General features: G+C 45.2%; 1 protein-coding gene across 4 annotated transcripts in view; it reads right to left on the reverse strand.

Moving 5' to 3' along the window:
* BRD4 (bromodomain containing 4) overlaps positions 1–5498 on the reverse strand; it is an 86781-nt gene extending 81283 nt beyond the window's left edge. For 2 of the 4 annotated variants that reach the window (XM_045047402.1, XM_023246621.2), the window contains exon 1: positions 5265–5497. The gene's annotated coding sequence lies outside the window, so the exon portion shown is untranslated. Of the gene's footprint in view, positions 1–4789; positions 4903–5264 lie in introns of those variants that run through there. The other 2 variants (XM_023246610.2, XM_023246615.2) reach the window with 2 other exon arrangements.
* Positions 5499–16661: the final 11163 nt, after the last annotated feature.

Genomic DNA, 16661 nt, shown 5'->3' on the forward strand with positions numbered 1-16661 from the left:
CATTCATGGAACTTTTCTGGAAAACGGATTTGTATCAAGTTTGAAAGAATGCACACCCTCTGATCCAGTGATTCCCTCTCTAGACATGAAAAAGGAGGAAACCTGAAGACAAGGTCTAAAAATAGAATTATGGTACATTCATATGATAAAATCTAGGCAACTATTTAAATAGAGCATTCTGGAAATGTTCACAACGTAATGTTTTTTGAAAACTTAAGAGTATAATCAATTTTGTTACTAACACGAAAAATTGAAATAAAAATGAGGGTAAAGGACAGTTTTTGACATCTAACGTTAACATTGTTATTTTTCAAATTATTTCAAATGACCACGAACTACTTTGTTTTTGCTTAAAGAAAAAACAAATCTCACAATCTCATTTTCAAATGACATAAACCAATCACTGCTATTCCCTTTCAGGGTTCAGTCAAGAATTGGACAGATGGCTGTTTGCCCTAACTGTGACAATGGACTTCATCTATTTCTTTAGAAGAGAATATATCCCATGATTTAAGCTAGATGTGCGCATGCAGTTTGAGAAGTTGTAGCCTATTTAGGCTGAAAAAGAAATTTTAAGGGTTTTAACAGTTACCCTTTTCAACACAAGTTTGGGGTTCATCTTCCAAATGGTTTTCTGTGCCTTACCAGCATTTTAAACTGTTCTCTAAGAATGTACAATTTTTAAAAACTAAGTTGGGATCAAACTAGGCAGGCTGTTCTACATGCAACACGCAGACATCCTTGCACTTCCATTCCCTCATTTTTTTGTAATGGGTACACCCATAACCCATTAAGCTTTTCTTTTAACCCCTTGTGAAAGCACTAGAAAATCAAGGCAGTTAAAAAGTCATTGCACACCCTCAAACAGTTACCATGACCAGCAATTACACTTGTTAAGTAGCTACCCCAGAGAAAATACACACGTCCGCACAGAATCTTGTGCGTGAATGTTCACAGCAGCACCATTCACAACAGCCAAAGTGGAAACAACCCAAATATCCACCAACTACTGAATGGATAAACAAAACGTGGCATGTATTCACATAATGGAATATCATCCAGTAATAAAAGGAATGAAACAGTGATTCGTGCTGTAGCACAAAGCACGAAAACATTATACTCAGAGGTCAGACATGAAAGGCTACATATTGTATGATTTTTGAAATATCCAGGATACACAAATTCATAGAAACAGAAAATAGATTAGTGGTTGCCATGTGTTGCGGGGGGGGGGGGTAAGGGGGGGAGGGATGGATGGAGAGTGACTGCTAATGTATAGGGGTTTCTTTTGGGACAGATGCAAATGTTCTAACATTGGTTGTGGTGATCGGTGCACAACTCTGAATATACTAGGAACTATTGAAATGTGCACTTTAAACCAGGGAACTGTAACGTGTGTGAACTGTATCTCAACAAAGCAGTTCTTTCTTTAAAGGGGCACCTGGGTGGCTCAGTAGGTTAAGCATCCAACTCTGGATTTCGGCTCAGGTCATGATCTCACAGTTTGTGAGTTCCAGCTCTGCGTTGGGCTCTGTGCCGACAGCACAGAGCCTGCTGGGATTCTCTCTCTCTCTCTGCCCCTTTTCCGTTCGTGTTCTCTCTCTTTCAAAATAAATAAATAAACTTAAAAAAAAAGAAAGAGATTGGTGGGATTTTACAATAATAGTGTAATGCTCAAGTTATATACAATTTATACTCAATAAAATGTTGGGGAATGAATACATCAAAACATGAACCTATCAAAGAAAACTCACTTTTTGTCTCCCCCGTGAATATAGTATGAGCTCAGGAACTAATCACTTGAAACTGATTGGGCAATTATATACACATGAAACCCGAATTTTACAAAAACAAAACAAAAACAACAAAAAAAGACTCAATGTTTAACAACACGCGCACAAATCAAGTTTTTATTAAAAACATGAGAGTCACATTAAGAAATGCTATCCATACATGTTTATTACCCACTTCATCTCCCTCTTAAAAATACTTTTCCCAGGCCAATGCTGAACCACAGCCCAAACCCACTCACCACATTTCAAACTAAGTGGGAAATGTACAGTAGACAGTGCACAGAAGCTACTGCATGCCACACTGCAAGTTTACTGCAATTTCTGGACCTTAACATCATAGTTAAAATTCACATTCCTTGCAAATCACTACTGACCAACCATATCCCCTCCTAACGATATTAAGAGGAATTACTTGCATTTGGTATTAAGGACATGCCAAATTCTTTTTTTTTTTTTAATTTTTTAAAAAAAGTTTATTTATTTTTGAGAGAGACAGAGTGAGAGAGACAGAGTGCAAGCAGGGGAGGGGCAGAGAGAGAGGAAGACGCAGAATCCCAAGCAGGTTCCAGGCCCTGAGATGTCATCACAGAGCCTGACAGAGGGCTCGAACCCACAAACCGTGAGATCATGACCTGAGCCAAAGTCAGACACTTAATTGAGTGAACTACTGAGGAGCCCCTGGACATGCCAAATTCTTGCTCACTTATCTTTCCAGTTTGTTCACTCTAAGAATATTTTAGGTCCTCTTCTAGGCGCTGAGAATACAATACGGACTTAAAATAGGTAAAACCAAGCAAACAAAACCCTGCCCGCATGGAACTCACATTCCAGTAAAAAATTAAAATAACTTAAAATTTTATTTTTACAAACTCATGTCTAATGAATTAAAAACAAACTGTCAGCATCTGCAAAGAATCCCCACAATTCTCACCTTGCAAACGCGCAGTCTTTGCGAACCAGCAAAACTCACAAAGATCTATGAAATATTAGTAGCACTTTCCAATGTCAAGCTTTCCTTTCCTTCTTATACATTTGCCAGGAACATAAAGACAAACATCTACTTTGTAAGTTCATTCAAAATCGGAAATTGAAACACTTTACAATTGACACATGACAGCGGGTTGTCAAAGGATTTAACAGCCCAGAGTCTACAAATCATTGATGTACCAAACGGTTTTTACTTTAAATTAATAACAAGGACTCCAATCTTCTAGGTCTGTAAATCTCAAGTCATTCAATAACCTGAATTGTGTAACAGAAAAATATTGCATCCCCCCCAACCTTCAAAAACAAAAGTGCAATTTAGTACAAAGATCACAACAACTGGCTCAAAAGAGTAACTTTTGGAAACAAAGTCTAAATTCCTTTGAACAATTCAATAATTCAGTGGCAATTTTACAAAGCAGCCGCCAATTCTCTTGCAATTCTTCAGCAGTTTTTCTTTTCTCCTTATCCCCATCCAAGCTAGAGAAGCTAGCCATACTAGCACCCTAGAACAGCCAACTTGTCCTTAATATGTAGCCCCTTTCAAGTTCGAACGTTCATCTGTAGGCAGAGCTCCTCCTCTTCAGCAAATTGGCTGTGCTGAATTCTAGCTAGACACAACAGAGGTGGGATCATCTCCTTCCAGTTAAAACCAACTAAAATGAACTTAAGTGCTTTTCTCCACAGCTTGACCTCTTGGATACTATGTTTCCTACCACGGAAAGGGGTATGGTGGATAACAGAGGAGCAATGCATTTTGTTTCAGATCACGCTTTTCCTTCTGGACTTAAGTCAATGGGAACCATCTGAGAGGTTTATCTTCCTCAGGTTGAAGTTTGGGGGGAGAAGAGCTTGGTTGTCTGTAATACCTTGAAGGAAAGATAATCCCCACCCAAATTAAACTGAGAGGAGGAATGCTTTATTAAGTTACTGGCGAGATCATAAAACAGACTGTACCACCTCCCAAAACCCACTTAGAACTGAAAACATTCATAAATCCTGTCGAGTATAGCTTTACCACTAACAGACTACAAACTCTAAGGACTAACAACTTAGGGAACTTGACAGCCCCATTCATAAAAATCTCCCAACCATTATTACACCACCAAAGAGCCACTGACTTACAGGCACAGAGACTTGGTTTTCGTAAACACGGACAGGTAGAGCCCTCCCAAAGGGAAGCAAAGACACTTCAATTCTCAGAAAGCACAGACTCCAAGAGGTCACTTCTTGCATCCAAAACACACACACCAAATTGAACCCAAAGACCAAGACCACACACCTCACCAGGTTGCAGAAAACACGGAGTGAAAAATAAAAATAATATTTCAAAAAACAATGCTGTGGTCCTGAGTAAATGGGAGGTCAGCCACTTAGCAAAAGCACATGACTCATCCACGGGCCTGAATGCAAGTATTTACACTGTCCACTATACCAAACTGGGATTTCCCATTTTCATCCAAGGCCGGGCCTTGGGGGCGGCCGGGTGAAGTTGTGCTGTTTCCGTTTTTTTTTTTTTTTTGGGGGGGGGGCTGTGTCATTTTATTTCGCTGAATCACAACTCCCCCACATCCCCACCCCAAACCACCACCCCAGACAACACAACGAACAGAAGAGGCCGTGGCAAGGACGCCAGCGAGCATCGACCGAGCAAAACAAAGCGCCCAGCGCACGGCTGCCAGGCTGGGAGTGGGTAGGTAAAGGGGGTCAGGCTCGCCCCACACAGCACCGCTCCCACCCCCGGGGGTGTCTCCCGGCAGGCGTGCCGCGGCAGCCTCCTCCCTCCCCCTGGGGACCAGACCCATTCTCCGCAGAGCTCCGGGGACCGCCGGGAAGGCGAGGAAATGGGGGCGGGGGCGCGCTGCCCCAGCTCGGGCAGGAGGACCCAGGCGACAGGGGAGCGCGCGCTGAGCCCGGCCCACGTGAGCGCCCGGGCAGCGTCCGAGCCAGCCCTGGGGGACCGCGGATGGGGACAACGGCGCCCGTGGCCACCACGCCGGGCCCGGACTTACCGGGGCCGGGCGCGCCGCGGAGCCCGCGGCGGCCGCTTCCTCCTCCTCCTCCTCCTCCTCCTCACTTGACAAAATGGCGGCGGCAGGAAGTGCCGGGCGCTTCGGCCCGCCCCCCGCCCGCCCCCGGCCACCCGCCCCGCCGCGGCGCCCGCGCCCCCCACCCGCGCCCCCGCCCCGCCGGCCGGCCCAAGCCGGGGGGCGGCGGCGCCAACGACCGAGCACCCGCGAGCGACCGGCCACTCCGACGCCAACGGCGCAGGCGGCCCCGGCCGGGCGCAAGCGGCACGGCGCGCGGACGCGGGAGGCCCGCAGGCCCGAGCCCGCGTCGCCCCGGCCTCCCCGCCCCCGCGCCGCGCCGATGGCGTAGGTGCTGGCGCACCGGCCCCATTACGCAATGCAGGTTACGCGGGCCGCGCCGCGGGTCCCCGCCGGCCGCCCCGCGCCGCCCGCCGCCCCGAAGGGCACCGGTCCTCACCTGAGACGCTAGGCCGCACGCCGCCCCCGCCGGCCGCCCGCTGCCGCCGCCCCCTCTTCTTCGGGCTGCCTGCGCGGCGCCGGGGCCCGCCCGCCGCGCCCGCCGCTCCGCCGCGCTCACAGGCCCCGCTCGCCTGCGGGCACTGCCGGCAGCCGCTGCCGCCGCAGCCACCGCTTCGGCTCCTCGGCTGCGGGAGAGCAGAACAAACAGCCCTGCCGCCGCCGCCGCCGCCGCCGCCGCCGCCAGCGCACTGACGTCACCGCGTACGCTGCGCGCGCGGCCCCCCCGCCGCCGCCCGGCGTGCGCGTCCCGCGACCGCGCCCGGCGCCAGCGAGCTCGGGAGAGCTGGCGGGCGCGAGGTGAGTGGAGGTGGGGGGGCGCCCGGGGTAGGGGGGGAACCCCTCGGGGGGGAGGGTGCAGGGATTCGGCAGACCGAGGGAGAGGACCGAGGGGAGACCCCTCAGGCTGAAGGCTAGGTCTGAGAAGATCTGAAGGCAGAGAGAGACGAACAAAATTTAAGAAAGGTCTGCTGATGAGACCCTCGGCGAGAGGGAGGAAGGTGTGGAAAGACCCTAGAGACTCGTGGCAGAGGCCGAGTAGGGCCCCCTGCCCCGGGTGGGAAGGGGGCAGTGTGTTGAGCGAGGTTGGGACCCTTCGGTCCGCGAGCCGCGGCGGGGGTGCGGGCGCCGGTCGGAGGGGGAGGGCGGAGGTGACGGTGCGCGGGGCCGCGGCTGCGTGTGTCCCCGCCCGCCGCTGCTGGCGTCCGAGGGGCCGGGAGCGCTGTCCCTCCAGCCGCCCCCCTCCTCCCCAGCCGGGCCTGGATACTCGCAGAGCAAGTCCGCTCCACAGGGCCGGGGCAGGGGGTGGGGTGGGGGGATAAGGGTTAGGTCGCTTGCGCTTTAAAGAGGATTCTGGGGATGCCTTGCCGGCACAGTCGGTGGAGCGTGGGACTCTCGGTCTCGGGGTCGTGAGTTCGAGCCCCACGTTGGGCGGAGAGCTTACTGAAAAAAATTAACTAATTAAAAAATAAATAAAATGATGATCCTGTGAAATTTTTCAAACGGGAAAGCAAAACCTTTCCCTTTTGCCCTTAGCGTCACTCTTTTAGCGTTTTTATTCCCCCCTCTTTTAGAAATCGCAAATGCTGTTCTGTAAAAAAGTCTAAAAATTCCCCGACAGCCCCTTCTTTCAGAATATATTAATACAGAATAGCAAGTAGTTTTGTCTCCGTCGTAGTGTTTGCTCACTCTTCAAGGTCAATCATAAATCACTGTTGGGTCCCGGGCAAAGTAAGGACTTAATTGCATCCGTTATTTTAGCAAAGCATAAGATAACGAATAATTAAGTGCAAGGAATAAAGGAAGTGACTGCAACTGATTTATTAGTTAGTTTCCTTCTAATTATGTATTACAGAATATCGAAGTTTGTGAATAACTTCTGGTTCCTTATTTTGCCCGCTCAACAATTTGTGGAAGAGAATCGGAAAGGGGAAAAGAATAAGAAGGTGTGCAGGGCTATGTGAATATGGAATAACAACTTTTTTTTTTTTAAAGAAGACTAGAATATATCCATTTTAAGCTGCCCTTCCCATAGTTGTCTTCTTGCACTGTCTATTTTTGTTTCTGATGATGTTTTTGGAAGTAATTTGGAGCTGCCAGTCACATAAAATTTTTTGTTTTACTCTACAATCACACGTCATTTTAGACAGAATATACAAACTACAAAGGCAATTCCAAAAGCTTTTAAAACGACAATGTCCTATTCTTTTTGTCTTCCATAGTGCAGAGCCTAACTCCTCACAGGGATCTTAAACTCAGAAAATATTTATCCAGTTAAGTTAGGTTAATAACATTTTGTTTTTAATAGTTCACATTTTGAATAAGTTCTTATTTTTTTCTCTTGTTATTCCTGTGTTTGCAGTATTAAAAACCAGAAGAGATTAATAAAAACATTAAGGAATGAGCCATGAAGTACATACTCTAATTCTGCATGGCTTTAAATATATATTCATTAAAAAAAAAACTTTTTTTAACGTTCATCTATTTTTGACAGAGAGACCGAGCATGAACAGGGGAGGGTCAGAGAGAGGGGGAGACACAGAATCCGAAGCAGGTTCCGGGCTCTGAGCTGTCAGCACAGAGCATGATGCAAGGCTGGAACCCAGGAAGCGTGAGAACATGACTTGAGCAGAAGTCAGGCGCTTAACCAACTGAGCCACCCCGGTGCCCCTGTATTACTCGTTTTAAGTAAAATAACACATTTAACCATTTTACCTGAAAAATACAAAAGAATATAGAGGGAAAATTAAGTATCCCTCTTATCTCTTCCCCTCCCTCACCAGGATAACCACTGTTAATCTCTTCGAGGTGTATTAGACCTGTGCTGTCTGATAGGACCACACAAGGCTATTGAGAGCTTGAAATGTAGCTGGCCCAAATTGAGATGCATTGTAAGTGTAAAATACGCATTGCACTTCAAAGGTTTAATGTGAGGGGTGCCTGGGTGGCTCAGTGGGTTGAGCGTTCGACTTCAGCTCAGGTCGTGATCTCATGGCCCGTGAGTTGGAGCCCGGCGTCGGGCTCTGTGCTGACAGCTCAGAGCCTGGAGCCTGCTTCAGATTCTATGTCTCCCTTACTCTCTGCCCCTCCCCTGCTCGTGCTCTGTCTCTATCTCAAAAACATTAAAAAAAAATTTTTTAAGATTTAATGTGGGGCACCTGGGTGGCTCAGTCGGTTCAGCGGCCGACTTCAGCTCAGGTCACGATCTCGCGGTCCGTGAGTTCCAGCCCCGCGTCGGGCTCTGTGCTGACAGCTCAGAGCCTGGAGCCTGTTTCAGATTCTGTGTCTCCCTCTCTCTGACCCTCCCCCGTTCATGCTCTGTCTCTCTCTGTCTCAAAAATAAATAAACATTAAAAAAAAAAAAAAAAGATTTAATGTGAAAAAACACATAAAATATATTTTTTTAATTTTTTGTATTTGATTACCTGTTGAAATAATACTTTATATGTTGGGATAAATAAAATATATTATTAAATTTAATTTTACCAGTTTCTTTTTATTTTTTTTTTTTAATTTTTTTTAATCTTTATTTTTGAGAGAGAGAGACAGAGTGTGAGTGGGGGAGGGGCACAGAGAGAAGGAGACACAGAATCTGAAGCAGGCTCCAGGCTCTGAGCTGTCAGCACAGAGCCCGACGCGGGGCTCAAACTCACGAACCCACGAGGTCATGTCCTGAGCCAAAGTTGGATGCCCAACTGACTGTGCCACCCAGGCGCCCCATCTTTTTACTTTTTTTAAATATTTATTTATTTTTGAGAGAAACAGAAAGAGAGTGAGCAGAGGAGGGGCAGAGAGGGGGGAGACAGAATCCCAAGCAGGCTTGTCGCTGCCAGCACAGAGCCCGATGTTGGAGTTGAATTCACCACTCATGAGATCATGACCTGAGCTGAAACCAGGAGTTGGATGCTGAACTGACTGAGCCGCCCAGGTGCCTCTCTATTACCTTTTTTAATGTGGTTACGAGAAAACAAAATTACACATGTAACTTGCAACATATTTCTGTTGGACAGCACTGTTCTAGAGGGGGTTTTTTTGGTCTTTTTGTATGTGTGAAACAACATTTTATATATATTTTTTAAAGTAAGCTCTACCCCTCAACGTAGGGGGCTTGAACTCACAACCTCAAGATCAAGAGTCACATGTTCTACCAACTGAGCCAGCCAGTTGCCCCTTGTTTTTTTGTTTGTTTGGCTTTTTTTTTCCCACACAGTTGACATACAATGTTATATTAGTTTCAGGTGTACAACATAGTGATTCCACAACTTTATACACCATCTAGACCTTTTTATGCATCAATATGTATCGACATGTAGAAATAGTTGTGTTGTTATAAAATAAAAGAGATCGTTCCGTATTTGTTGATTTGTAATGTGCTTTTTCTCATTTAATACATCTTAGAAGCCGTTCCACATGAATACTCTGAGATCTACCTAATTAGGAGATAACTCCAAGATGATATACCTATCTGATGGCTGATCTGGTATGGATTGATCATAATTTATTTAGCCATTCTCCTATTAACATTTAATTCATTTCTAGTTTTCATCATAGTAGTATTATAGTGAAGATCCTATACATTTACCATTTGCTCTTCATACCTGCCAGTATTTTTCCAGATTAAAAGAGTAGGGGCACTGGGGCACATGGGTAACTCAGTCGGTTAAGCGTCCGACTCTAGATTTTCACTCAGGTCATGATCTCACTGTGGGATCAAGCCCCACTTTGGGCTCTGTGCTGACAACCTGGAGGCCTGCTTGGAATTTTGTCTCTCTCCCTCTCTCTCTTCCCCTCCCCTGCTCATGCTCGCTCGATCTCGAAATAAATAAATAAACATTTAAGAAAAAAAGAATAGGGGTGCCTGGCTGGCTCAGTCGGTGGAGCATGTGACTCCTGATCTCGGTGTTGTGGGTTCAAGCCCCATGTTGGGTGTAGAGATTGCTTAAAAATAAAAAATAATAATAAGCTATAGAGTGTTTTCTTAAAGGCAAGGACAAATTTATAAACCAAATCAGCTTTGGAAAAACTGGAGGTGTTCAATTTGTTATGGCCTGAATCCATGCCCATTTTCAAATGAGAACTTGCCTGTGAAGTTAGATTCTGGAATTTATAGTTAGGGCCTAGAGATGGTGAATGACTCAAGATCACACATTTACACAGTTTAGAACTCAGATCTCCTGACTCCATGAAAACTGCCGGCATCTTTTCTCTAGCTCCAGAGTTGACAATAGTCAATATCTATGCTTTGTGGGCCATTGCCAATCTTTGGAACTCTGCCATTATAGCATAAAAAGTAGCTGTAGTTAGTATATAAGCAAATGGGTGTGGCTTTGTCCCAATAAAGTGTTATGGATAATAAAATTAGATTTTCATGCCGATTTCAGGAATCGCAAAATATTATTCTTGTTTTTTTTTTTTTTTTAATTTTTTTTCAACGTTTATTTATTTTTGGGACAGAGAGAGACAGAGCATGAATGGGGGAGGGGCAGAGAGAGAGGGAGAGACAGAATGGGAAACAGGCTCCAGGCTCTGAGCCATCAGCCCAGAGCCTGACGCGGGGCTCGAACTCCCAGACCGCGAGATCGTGACCTGGCTGAAGTCGGACGCTTAACCGACTGCGCCACCCAGGCGCCCCTAAAATATTATTCTTTAGATTTTTTTTTTTTTTTTTTTTTTACAATTTTATTTTTTTAAGTAATCTCTACACCCAACCGGGGGCTCAAACTTACAACCCTGAGGTCAAGAGTCTCATGCTGTACTGACTGAGCCAGCCAGGCGCCCCTAATTTTTTTTTTCAGCCTTTTAAAAATATAAAAACTATTCTTTGTTGGAAGGCTGTACAAAGAGACAGCAGTCCAGATTTATCCCAAGGCCGAGTCTGCTGATCCCTGCTCTAGACTTGAGAGTCTAGGAAATTTATTTACCCTTATATAGAAGGTATTCTACTTGCATTTTTTTTGTTAATTCTTTTTTTTTTTTTTTTTTTTTTAGCAGTTTTAGGTTTACGTTAAAATTGAGTGGAAAGTACAGAGTTCCCATATACTGCTTTACTTCCCCTCTCGACTTCCTCCATTATTAATATGAATAGCGTGGTACATTTGTTATAGTTGATGAGCCAATATGGATACGTGATTATTAACTAAAGTCCATAGTTTACATTAGGGCTCACTCTTTGTGTTGTATATTCTGTGAGTTTTGACAAATAAGGAATGACATGTGTCCACCAGTTTACTTGCCAACATTTAACTCCTAAATTAGGAACAAAATAAGCTTCAGAATAGAGCACTGCAGTTCTTTCAGCCACAAACAGGTGCATGATAGCCCTAAGGGTAATCTTTAGTTTCTGTACATCATTAATTTGTATTTTGCTGTGTGTTTGCTTAGTTTTGAAGTGTTTGACAAACATCATTCACTGTCCCACTCAAAATAATGAGATGCTGAAAGATCTAGCGTGAAGAGCCATATAATTGCAATTAAAAAAGTAAGTGATGGGCACCTGGGTGGCTCAGTTGGTTAAGCATCTGACTTCAGCTCAGGTCATGATCTTGCGGTTGGTGAGTTTGAGCCCCGCGTCAGGCTCTGTGCTGACAGCTCAGAGCCTGGAGCCTGCTTGGGATTCTCTGTCTCCCTCTCTTTCTGCTCCTCCCCTACTCACATTGTGTCTGTCTCTCTCTCAAAAATAAATACACATTAAAAAAAAATTTTTTTTTAAGTGATAAAAAGTTTCAAAGTGGAAAGAAAATGCAGATGTGGTATATGGGATGAAACTGCTCAAGAAGAAGAAATACAGAGGTGAAAGAAAAGCCTAGCGGGAGTGCTCATATACCACCCATCCTGTAGTTCATTCATTTTAGAAAACAGTATGGCCTTATCGGGCGAAGTTGAGGCTCTGCGTTGAACATCATGGTCCACTGATTGCAGTCCCTAGGAAACTTGCTGGTACACTGAAGAAGGTTCAGAACGGGTTTGTTCCGAAGACACCACTCTGAAGGCAAGCCCAGTGTTCACCCATGGCAGGATGCATAGATTGTAATGTAATGAAAATGAACAAATCACAGCCACATGAGACAACAGGGATAAATCTTGCAAACATAACAGGAAATCAAAGAAGCAAGGCCTCTGTGCTTATGTGATGGTTCTGTTGCTATGCTGAATTTTTTTTTTTTTAATGTTTATTTTTGAGAGAGACAGAGGGAGATAACAGAATCTAAAGCAGGCTCCAGGCCTCCAGGCTCCAGGCCCCAACGAGGGTCTTGAACTTGTGAACTAAGAGATCATGACCTGAGCCGAAATCAGACGCCTATCGACTGAGCCACCCAGGCACCCCACTATGTTGAGTTTTAAAACAAGAATAGACTAAAGATTTCGGGGAAATAAATCTATAAAGAAAAGCAAGTAATCACCAGTGGTTGCCCAAAAGGATCACCTGGAAGGGCTGAGGGAGTGGGTGGGTACAGCCAATATCTAAGGTGTGGCAATATTCTGTTTTTTTGTTGTTTTGTTTTGTTTTTTATTTTAACATTTATTTTTGAGACAGGGAGAGACAGAGTACGAACAGGGGAGGGTCAGAGAGAGAGGGAGACACAGAATCTGAAACAGGCTCCAGGCTCTGAGCCGTCAGCACAGAGCCCGACGCGGGGCTCGAACTCACGGACCGCGAGATCATGGCCTGAGCCGGAGTCGGACGCTTAACCGACTGAGCCACCCAGGTGCCCCTCTGTTTTGTTTTTGTTTTTTTTTTTAATATATTTTCCAAATCAATGACCTGGCCTGGTCCTGCTGATTCACCTGCACAAGATCTCTGTTACTTTTTTTTTTTTTTTAGTAAACTAGGCCCAATGTGGGGCCCGAATTCACGACTCCAAGATCAAGAGTCACATGCTCTACTGACTGCCAGCCACGCGCCCTATTACATTTTTAAGCATGTGGTATTGCTAACTACAAGCACACTATTGCGTAGGAGGTCTCTAGAGCTTTTTCATCTTACAGGTAGGAAAAGTGTTCCTCTTCACTGTGCATTAACTTTATAGTTATTCATTCAACTGTACCTGTGTTTTATGCACATTTTGTGTTCAATGCACAATGTGTACTTCAACTTTTTAAAGTAAAGAATGGATGATACATATGTAAAGAAACCATGCCTGAGCAAGAGAAGTAAATAGAAAAGGCAGATGATGAAGTTGAAATGTACAAACTTTTGAATGTATGACCGGGAAATGAGCAACATCATAAGACACCTTCTAGTTTAAGGCCCACACAGAAGGCTGGTGATGCCAAAGCATAGAGGCAGCTAAAAGCGTTGCTGGTAGAATTTCAGTCACGAGCCACTGACAGTCCCATGAGTTCAAGGCCCTGTGGAATCATCATGGCATCAGAATGAGTGACATTGAACCAAGTGAGGCTGTTCCAGCTGCTAAAAAAAATTCTTTGGCATTGGCTGAGCAAGGGAAGGTTTCTTGTTTGACCGATTTTCACCAGGGTTGAAGCCAGGCTATTCTGGGGAAGGACGCCTGGTGGAACATATTTTAGCAGGGACTCCCTGAGTAGGCCTGCTTTAAAGCTTGGTGGGAACCACCTGCTGTCATCAGTGTAAGTACATGTCAAGACCGAAAGCCTACATCTCCTGTTCCTCTGCTCAAGGAACATGGGTCGTTCTTAATATGTGCATAAGAAAAGCATCTATATCTGGATTTAGATAGAATTCTGTGATAGGCAACTTTCAAAGATGGCCCCCAGTGAATCCCCACCTTCTGGTGTTCACATCCTTGTGTAATCTCCCCTTGAGTGTGGGCTGGACCTAGTGATTTGCTGGTAGTAAAGAGATTCTCTGAAAAGTGATGGGATGTCACTTTCACGATCAGGTTACAGAAGACTGGCTTTCATCTGGTTCGTCTCTTTTGCTTTCTCAGCTTGCACATTTTGATGAAGCAAGCTGCTGTATAGGAGAGGCCCATATGGCAAGAGGCTGAGGGTGGCTTCTTGCCAATAGCCAGCAAGGAGCCAAAGCCTTCCCTCAGTCCAGCAGCTGCAAGGAACTTAGTTCCGCTAACCACCACACTGTCAACACTGAAGGGATAACCTTCCATAGTCAAGCCTTCACATGAGACCACAGCCTTGACCAACTGTAATTTGCAGGTCTAATTCCAACTAAGGACTCCGCTAAGCATTCGACTCTTGATCTCAGCCCAGGTTTTGATCTCAAGGTCATGAGTTCAAGCCCTGTATTGGGCTCCACACCTAGTGTGGAGCCTACTTTAAAAAACAGAAAAAGTTTCTAGCAGCACTATTCACAATAGTCAAAATGTGGAAACAACTTAGATGTCCATTATTGGATGACTGGATATTATTCAGCCATAAAAATGAATGATGTACTGACACCAGCTACAGCATGGAGGAACCTCAAAAACATGCTTCGTGAAAGAAGTCATACTGAAAAGGTGATGTATGGTTCCCTCTATGTGAAATAGCCCGACCACATAAATCCAGAGACAGCATATTAGTGGCTGTCAAGGGATGGGAGGAGGAATGGGGTTATTGAGAATGGGGATACAGTTTCCTTTTAGGGTGAGGAAAATGTCTTGGAACCAGTTATAGGTGATGGCTGCCCAACATTGCGAGTATCCCAGATGCCACTGCACTGTCCATCTTAACAATTGAGCCACCCAGGCAGGCACTTTTTTTTTTTTTTTTTTTTTTTTTTTGAGAGAGGGAGTACATTGTCCACTTTAAAATGGCTAATGGAGGAGCACCTGGCTGGCTTAGTGGAGCATGCAACTCTTGATTTCATGGATCTAAGTTCCATCCTCACATTGGGTGTAGAGATTACTTTAAAATATTTTAGTGGTGCCTGGGTGACTCAGTTAAGCATCTGACTCTTGGTTTCGGTTCAGGTCATGATCTGGTTCATGAATTTGAGCCTCTTGTTGAGCTCTATGGTGACAGTGCTGGAGCCTGCTTGGGATTCTCTCTCTCCCATTATCTCTGCCCCTGCCTTGCTCATGCACGCACACACACTCTCAAAATAGTCTTTTTTAAAAAATAAAATCTCTTAGGGGTGCCTGGGTGGCTCAGTGGGTTGAGTGTCCGACTCTTGATTTCCACTTAGGTCACGATCCCAGGGTCGTGGGATTGAGCTCCACGTGGGGCTCAGCACAGAGCGTGGAGCCTGCTTAGGATTCTGTCTCCCCCATTCATGCGTGTGCTCTATAAAAATAAAATCATTTGGGGTGCCTGGGTAGCTCAGTCGGTCAAGCATCCCACTTCGGCTTAGGTCTCGATCTCATGGTTTGTGGGTTCAAGCCCCGCATCAGGCTCTGCTGACAGCTGAGCCTGGAGCCCATTTCAGATTCCGTGTCTCCCTCTCTCTGCCCCTCCCCTGCTCGTGCTCTTCTTCAAAAATAAACATTAAAAAAAATTTTAATGAAATAAAAGTAAAATCTTAAAAAAATTTTTAAATGGTGAATGGCTCATTTTGTTGTGACTTTTACCTCTAAAAAAGAAAAACGTTGAGCTCAAACCAGTTTTTCAATAGAGTCAAATGTTTATCTCATTCAACTGACACCCACGCCCATGAGTGGATTGTCCCCTACCAAACCATATTGTCCCCCAAACTGAATTCTAATTTATCTATATAAAATATACCTGCACCTGATAGTTTTGAGAGGAGGTATGTAGACTAAGTCTGCTTGTGGAAAACCAATCTCATTGGCCTCAGTGTCCTTGTAGAAGGTAAAGGAAGTGGCCCCATACTTTCTCAATGATCCAGGAGCCACCACTATGAAGTGTAAAGCCACACCATGGGTTTTTCCCATGCCCATGTGTTTACTCCAAGGAGGCTACTATCGAACAATTGCTAAAAGGCTCTTCTGTTTGTTCTTTAGTTCCTGAACTTTCCTGTGCCTGTCTAATCACTACTGGCCACACTTGTGTGAGCAAGGCCCACTTTCAGCCAGGTTGTCAGGCAGTAGAAATGGCTTTTTTATGGTCCAAAATTTAATTGGAGGGGACTTAGTAACACTAATGACTATGCACCCTCTTAGAAATCTCTACACCTAAGGTGGGGCTCGAACTTAGCACCCAGGGTTTGAGCCACGTCCTCTTCCAACAGCCAGCCAGCCTCCCCTGATGTACTCCTGAATGAGCACTTTGCTCTTTACACTGTATTGTTTACCCATTAGCAACTGTATTAAATAATTTCATAAAAACTCAGTGAAACCACACAAGCCCACAATAGGGGTGACATGAAGTTGAAATCAGGCTGTTTCTAAGATCTTTCTGTCTGGGAATAGCAGGGTTGACCAAATTCCCCAAACCCTTTTTAATAAAGGTACTCTCGGTCAAGTTTATGGCCAGTGGTGTCCCACAGATCCGTGCATAATTTGGGTACCTTCATGTTTGGTAGGTGACCCTAAAAGTTACTTAACCTCCCCCTGCAGTTTCTCCTCTGCACGTGGGAAATAACGAAAGGAGGAAGCCTGCAGTTTATTCCTGTCTTCTTGGGTCAGAAGGGCATCCCTCTCTGCAATCCAAGTAGTTACTCCCATCTCGGGGAACCAGGGCCTGGTTTAAGTGTAATTGAGGAATAAAACGATTCATGTCACTTCACGACTGGGTGGGCGTGGAAGGACCACACGGAAGTTTAGATAGGTTTAATGAGAGGCCGTGGAGTGCATTTTACAAGAGAAGCAGAACAGAACAGTTTCATCGTTCTGTCATCCTTTTTCAGACTACTGATGTGCCACCAACCTTTTTGCCTCGAGAGAAGACACTTCAAAGGGCACACACAAACTAAGGCACCTCTGTGTAGTGGTGATGACAGACACAATTCAGACACCATTTTCTT

This window comes from Felis catus, chromosome A2, assembly GCF_018350175.1.
Source record: "Felis catus isolate Fca126 chromosome A2, F.catus_Fca126_mat1.0, whole genome shotgun sequence".
NCBI classification, from domain to species: Eukaryota; Metazoa; Chordata; class Mammalia; order Carnivora; family Felidae; genus Felis; species Felis catus.